The sequence below is a fragment of the Amblyomma mixtum genome, chromosome 4 (assembly GCF_055824585.1).
Source record: "Amblyomma mixtum isolate Tamu chromosome 4, ASM5582458v1, whole genome shotgun sequence".
In the NCBI taxonomy this organism is placed as follows: Eukaryota; Metazoa; Arthropoda; class Arachnida; order Ixodida; family Ixodidae; genus Amblyomma; species Amblyomma mixtum.
The window spans coordinates 109692782-109700325 of record NC_143015.1 but is presented as its reverse complement, the minus strand read 5'-3'; the positions used below and the strand labels follow the sequence as shown (position 1 = coordinate 109700325).

The 7544-nt window shown below is 46.7% G+C and overlaps 1 long non-coding RNA gene across 1 annotated transcript; it reads left to right on the top strand.

Annotated features, from left to right (window-relative positions):
* Window positions 1–5476: 5476 nt before the first annotated feature.
* LOC149347823 (uncharacterized) lies at window positions 5477–6248 on the top strand. Its single transcript, XR_016292221.1, has 3 exons — window positions 5477–5972; window positions 6037–6093; window positions 6206–6248. It is a non-coding gene; the product is annotated as an uncharacterized LOC149347823 (long non-coding RNA).
* The last annotated feature ends 1296 nt before the right edge of the window (window positions 6249–7544 follow it).

The following is a 7544-nucleotide window of genomic DNA, read 5'->3' as shown; positions in this document are numbered from 1 at the left end:
CGCAAAACTCGGAGGCCATTCAGCGCCTCCGCACCACAGCCAATCAGATCAGCGGCCTTATCCGCCGCATCAGCACCCGCCGCAGAGGTATGAAGGACGATGACCTCAGTCGGCTCACGCAAGCTTTCCTCATTAGCAGGATAGTCTACTCCTACCCCTACTATCACCTCCGCCGGATGGACGAGGAAGCTGTGAACAGCATTATACGTTCAGCGTACAAAGCGGCACTGGGGCTACCTCAGTACGCCAGCACACAGCACCTCCTCGAACTCGGCATGTACAACACGCTCACAGAACTCATAGAGACAGACAAGACCGCCCAAATCCACCGCCTCTCCCGCACTAAACACGGGCGGCTCATACTTGACCGTCTCAACATCAACCCCATAGGCGACGTCCACCCCACGACGCCCATTCCGATAGGGGTCTATAGCCGCCTAGTTATAAAACCAATCCCCAAAAACATGCTACCTGGCCGCCATGATACGCGCCGTCAGCTGAAAGCCCAAGCACTAGATGCCACATACCTTGCCGACGAGCACGCAATATACGTAGATGCTGCACGGCTGAGTGCAAACACATACGTGGCTTGTGCAAGCACGCCACAATCTACTCTCGTCACCGCCGCCATAGTAGTAGCTCACTCTCCGACAGCGGCAGAAGAAACCGCCATCGCGCTGGCCATCGCTGACCCACGTACGCGCACAGTCCTCAGCGACTCCAAAAGAGCGATACAAAATTACTCGGCAGGTTTTATCTGCCACCCCGCTGCACGCATCCTTCGCGGCTGCACTCCCGACCATAAGATCAACCTGGTCTGGGTACCCGCCCACGCGGGAAACTCTGGAAACAAAGGGGTCGACCGACTAGCCCGAGGACTCAACAACCGGGCGGCCGGCCCCATGGACCCAGACGCTCTTGCCGAGGCTCCCCAGACCTTTGCCGAAATTACCAACCTCTACGGAGAGATGAGACACCAGTTCCCGCCTCCACACCACAACTTGAATCGAGCGCAAGCCACCTTGCTGCGCAGGTTGCAGACACACTCCATCCTTAGTCATTCTAGACTTTCACTCATCACAGACGGGGAATACGACCGCGTCTGCCAAAATTGTTACCAGGGAGAAATCGCCACCCAGGCTCACATCCTCTGGGGTTGCGCGGGAAATCCGCCCCCTCGAACCTTACTGCCAGCTCCCTCCGAAGACGGATGGAACCAACTCCTCAGAAGGCCAGACAAGAGCATCCAACTGGCACTGATTTCGTGGCCCCAGGAAGTCGCCCCCACCTGGGGGCCACACCAAGCCCACCTGCCCTAAATCCCGCCAATCTATGGCAATAAAGTTGTTTCTCTCTCTCTCTATGGCTTCAGCGCCGCGTTTCTAAGCCAACCTTGTCAGTTCCTGAAGCCCACATCTTTCTATCACCCCACGTCATTATAAGCGCGACTCAGGCGCCCACTAACCCAGGGAGCCATTATGCACACTTCCTTTCCTTAAAATGATCGGAGTGCAAAACGTTGTCAACGCCAATAAACGCAACGAACACCGACGGGCTATGGCTTCAGCGACGCCGACGGCTCCACCAACGAGGAGAAGAGAAACCATTGGAAATAAATAAACGCTTCACAATTCATACTGCACATTGCCTCGTCTTCAATTTAGTCATGGTTACAAGTACCGGAATTTCAAGGTTTCACAGGGTGGAAAGCAAGCTAATAACAAGCTGACACGTAAGAAAAAAAGAACAGTAGCGCAACCAAGACGAACCCAGTCAACCACGGATATCCGTAGTACGTACGATTAAGATCCGAATCTCCAGTGCCAGGTGGGGATGTCCGTAGGGTATGCCTACGGACGTCCATATTCGGACATACGCATCGGAGATTCGGAGTATGTCCGAAGGACGTTCGCTATCGGATGGCTGGCGGATATCCGCGGACGGATGTCCGACGGGTATCCGTGAATATGCCTGTAGGGATGTGAACTTACGACGTCACATATTTTGTTTTTCCTCACATAAAAAAAAATGAAAAGAAATTCTATTTTGCAAACGACAAATTCAGCCGATCAAATTTTTATACCGACAATTAGTTGCATATTCGGATTAATCAATTAAATCGCTCGAATATGGTGCTGATATGAAAGAAACTGAATTCTTCCAGCATTCCGCCGAGGTAACCGAGGCATGCTGCCTTCCATGAAAACTAAACTCCTACCAGAAGCCGCGGCAGGACGACAGGCCTTAAAGTCGATCCAATCCAATCCGTCAGCCACCAGTTCCGGCGCGTGCGGCACGGTGCACAACAGCGCGATCTTTGCGTAGTTTTTCGTGGCATCATGTTTCTTTCGACCTTTATTTTTGCTACAGTATGCGGTTTGTTTGTTCTGCGGTTGCTTGGCTGTGCTATAAATGTGATCAATCACCTATGCGCTCGACAAGACCTTCTTCTGCATCAGAAGCTTTCGTGAAATAGCCCGGACGTCGTACTGCACCCGACTCTTTGTTGCCTCGGATGAAAGAAGCGGCGTGTTATAACTTGCAAGTAAGTAACTGTGCTTGAAGATTACTTAGATGATGCTGCCGTAGGATGAGCAAAATGCTGAGGCATATTATACTCACTTGCACAACATAATTGTTTGCACTGGAGTGGAAGTTACAAGTACGATGCGGTAGCTGCCGCAAACGTGTTTGCCCGCGTACGCGAGCCTGTCGCGAAGCTCCGTAAGCCAGTGCATCGCGCCTCTCTCGTTCTACACTACGAAAAAAATTGAGACGAGGTGTACACATGCATGATGTGAATCTTAAGGCAGTTGTACGTAAGTTCTTAATAGCGATCAATCAATCAATCAATTTTATTTCCTTAAAGACCCCTTTTCAGGGGCATTACATAAGGGGTGGGTACAACGTTTGGTGCGACAAAGTAATCATGCGTTATGATGATGACAAAAAGGCGTTAGCTCTGCGTGCGAAGTTCGCGGGACAGGTTACTGTTGCAATGTCAGCGGGAAGGCCATTCCAGTCCGCGGCGGTGCGTGAAAAAAATGAAGCTGCGAAGGTGACTGTGCGTGCACGTGGACGGCTGATCTGGAGTTGATGGAGAGTGCGGTGAGATATGCGTGCCGGAGGGACCATGTAGGGTGCAGTTCGTAGATGGCTGTAAAAGAACTTGTGAAATAATAAAAGACTGGCTGTGCGGCGACGCAGCTCGAGTGGCTGTATGCCTGAAAGCGATTTCAGATATGTAACACTCGTGCTGTAATGATATGAAGAATGAATAAATCTGACTGCGCGGTTTTGCAAAATTTCTAATGCGTTGGTTAGATAAGCTTGATGTGGATGCCAAATGGGTGATGCGTATTCTAATTTCGATTTCACAAGTGTTTCGTAAGCTAATAACCTAACATGCATGGGCGCATCGTGTAGATGACGTTTTAGAAAACCAAGGGATTTGTTAGCTGAAGAAATGATGTTAGTTATATGCGCTTTCCAGGAGAGGTCAGCGCACAAGGTTACTCCTAAATATTTGTATGATTCTACTGGCAGCACGGGAACGGAGTCTATGTGATAGAAGGGCACGAGCGGGTTACGGCGGCGATGAAAAGAGAGTACGTTGCATTTGTGAGGGTTAAGCTCCATTAGCCAAATTTTACACCAATCCCGAATCTTGTTAAGGTTGTTTTGGAGAGATAATTGATCAGAATTGTTATTAACTGCTTCATAAATAACACAATCGTCAGCAAACATGCGAATTTTACAAGACACATGCGAGGGCAAATCATTTATGTATATTAAAAACAAAAGGGGACCTAGTACGGAACCTTGAGGGACGCCAGATGTTACAGGAAGGAAGCTGGAAGTGTGTTCATTTACAAAGACGGACTGAGTGCGGTTAGTTAGGAATTCTTTAATCCATGCAACAACATTAGGATCGATATTAAGGTTAGATAACTTGTACAAAAGGCGTTTGTGGGGAACTTTATCGAAGGCTTTTATAAATCAAGAAATATAGCGTCAGTTTGCAGGTTAAGATCTAGGTTGGCATGCAAGTCATGAATAAAAAGGGCTAGTTGAGTGTCGCAAGAAAAGCCTTTCCGGAACCCGTGCTGAGCAGGATGAAAAAAATTGTTCGAATCCAAGAAGGCAATGACATGGGAGAATATGACGTGTTCCATTAGCTTGCAAGGCACGCTTGTTAAAGAAATGGGGCGATAATTTAATGAAGAATTTGTGTTACCGGATTTGAAGACTGGAATGACCTTCCCATTTTTCCAGTCACGAGGAAGTTGGCCAGAAGAGAGTGACTGCTGGAATAGCAAACATAAGTAACTGGCACTGGTGAGTTTCGTATTCTTAAGAAATTTGGCGTTGACATTATCGAAACCGGCCGAAGATGAAAGTTTCATTTTATCGATTAGTGACAGAATTCCCGATGCGTTAAATTCAACAGGTGACATAACATTATAAATAAAAGTGTTTGGCACAGAAAAGGGGGCATCATATTCATTAGTGAACACTGATTGAAATGCAACATTGAACATGTGAGCGCACTCTGCATGACTAAGCACGTCTCCTGCTTCATTTGTGACACTGATATCGCCTTTGTGTTTTGGGTTGATGGTGTCCCAGAATTTTCGAGGATTAGTGTGTAGTATTCGGGGCAAGTCTTTGTTAAAAAAGGAACGTTTGGCGTTCCGAGCAGATGAATTATATGCCTTTTCGGCTGCGTAATACTTATCCCAGGCCGCCTGGTTAGTTTTTGCTTTGGCTGCACGAAATAGACGCTTCTTTCTATTCTCCAAACGTTTTAGCATTTTAGTGAACCATGGTTTCTGTGAACTCTCTCGGAAGGTGAACTTAGGAATGAACTGATCAGCTAGTTCAGTAATTTTCTTCTTAAATATAGTCCAATTTTTTTCGATAGACCGAATATGAAAATTAGTTCGGAAAGATTGAAAGAAAGCGTCTAGTTCACGATTAATCTCTGCATAGTCACCCTTATCGTACAAACGGATCGTCTTTTTAAAAGTTTGGTTCCGAAGCGGAGTTAAGGCTATATCGGTATGAATTACTTCGTGATCGCTTATTCCAGGAAGAATCGTGACTGATTTAACACTTTCGGGATGACTGACGAGTAGTAGGTCTAATATGTTAGCGCTCGTTTGTGTTATTCTTGTTGGCGCCAAGATAACTTGTGTAAGGCCAAAGTTCAGGCACACTTCTATGAAATTTTTGGCTTCCACCGTGCCTGATGCTGAAGCAGTGTTAGTAATCCAGTCAATATCCGGGAAATTAAAATCACCAAAGAGAAGTATATGCGACTTTTGATATTTAGCAGTAAGTTCACAAAGCAAGTTAGTAAGTTTCTCTGAAAAGTCCGGAGTACAATGCGGGGGCCTGTAACAAACACCGAGAAGAACCGACTGAGGAGGACAACGGCAGAAAAGCCACATTATTTCTAGATAAAACAGATAAAACAGAACGCACGAAAAGGATAATGTCGGGGCTGTGTGTGTTTTGCAGTGATTCGCGACTGATTTCTTATTTTCTTACTGTCTTTGCGGTGTGTATGTGGCCCGCCTGCGGAGTGTATTGGTGCCTAAATTATGTCATGCCATGGAAAGTGCAGGTAGGTTGAAAATAATGTAAAATTCGTCTACCTTCACAGCTTATCGACTTGTTTCAACATTAGGCTTGTCAAATGGATGTTTCCAGCCATCTACAGCACAGTAATTTGCGCTGAAATTAATTTTTCATCTTTTTCCTTGCAGCCTGTATGTGGACAGCTCGTGCAATTGATTGTTGCAAATGTGCCACATCGTAGTGTCAACAGGTATGTATTAGTTGCAGTGTAAGTCCATGTTGCCCACTCACAACCTGTCCACTTGTTCCCTCAGGGTTGCTGCACGGACGTCGCCAGCCCATTCAGAGCAACCGTGTTGTAGCTTGCGCTGCAGAGCATTGGTCTACATGTAAGTTCGAAGTGTGTTGAAATTATCAGCTCCCCTCATGCACTCTTCATCTTTTCCTTTGCAGCACGTGTGTGGACATTTCGTGCAATTGATGGCTGCGAATGTGTGACATAGTCAGCAGGTATGTTTTGCTATGGTATTTTTTATTATGATCTTCAGTGGCAGTATCTTGAATTGCAAAAATCATGTACCCTTTCAGTGACAGTATTTTTGCATTTTTGTTTGTTTTCTAGGGAAAAACTTTTTTACAACAGATTCAACATGAGAATACAACCTCCATACAGTAACCCGTCCTATTGCATGGGACCTCTTCCAGCGTCAAGCGTGAAGAATTCCTCTTGAAGGTTGAAAGCATGCATTAATGCCTTTAATAAAATTGTTTGATTTTAAGACAACTTGCGTTGTGTTTGGTTGCTTCCTATAGGCATATGCATTTGATGTACGATGAGGCCTGTGCCTGATATAAAACACTTTGTGGGCTTGTATATAAACTCATTTAGTATATGACAGTTATATTAGTGGCTGCAGTCACAAAGGCCTGCAACATGCCAATGTCCTCTTTAGGTCCGCGGCGGATATCCGCGGATATCCGTATCGGATGTCCGTGGGAGATCTTTCAAGTTACAAATGTACCTCCGTCGGACGTCCCTCGGAGATCCGTCGGAGGTCGGCGGATCTCCCACGGATATCCGTACATCCGTTAAGGGACGTACGTCGTACGTCCGCTGGACGTACAGTGGTTGATTGGGAACACAAGAGAGGACCACACAGGACTAGCGCTAAACTTCATCTAACTTTATTCACTAACAGCGCAGCAAATATAAGGAAAACCAGGACTCGTGCAGAGAGATACCAGTTTCCACACAACACTATCTACAGAACCGTTAAAGATACGCCTTTTACGAATTGAAGAGGCTCACCGACGTATTGCTAACACAAGATACACCTCTCTTCCTTATATGAAATGCTTCCAATAGTTCCCTTGCCCTTGTGTCTTTCCTTTTTCCTAAAATCTTTATCTCATGAAACCGTGTTTAACACTTTTTGCAGTACTTGCATCGTGCCTGTGGCAAATGTTCTGCCGCTCGAGGGCTTTCCTAACACAGCGCAGTGCTGAGAAAGGTGTGCACCACTTAGGTCTTTCACTGACCGGGCGTGCTCACCTGCCCTTTCATTGATGCACCGCCCTGTTTGGCCCACATAGGCTGTCCCGCATGACAGCGGTATTTCGTACACCACCCCGATGCAGCAATTCACGAACTTCTTCGCATGTCTGATGCGGCACCCACTCTTGTCTTTGCTCGCGATGCGCGCGCAGAGCTGTTCCAGCTTGCGTGGGGCCGAGAAAACAACCGGTACGCCATGTTTGTTGGCCACTTTTTTCAAGTGGTGGGCTACCTTGTGCACATATGGCACTACTTCAGGTTTCACAGCCGCTTTTCTGTTGTCACATGGCTGCTGCAACTTGATGGCTTTCATCTTGTTTAACAGGGTTTCAGCAACTGCGGTGATGACTGTGCCAGGAAATCCTGCCGAAAGTAATCTTTCAACCTGGTTATCATAGCTCCCTTG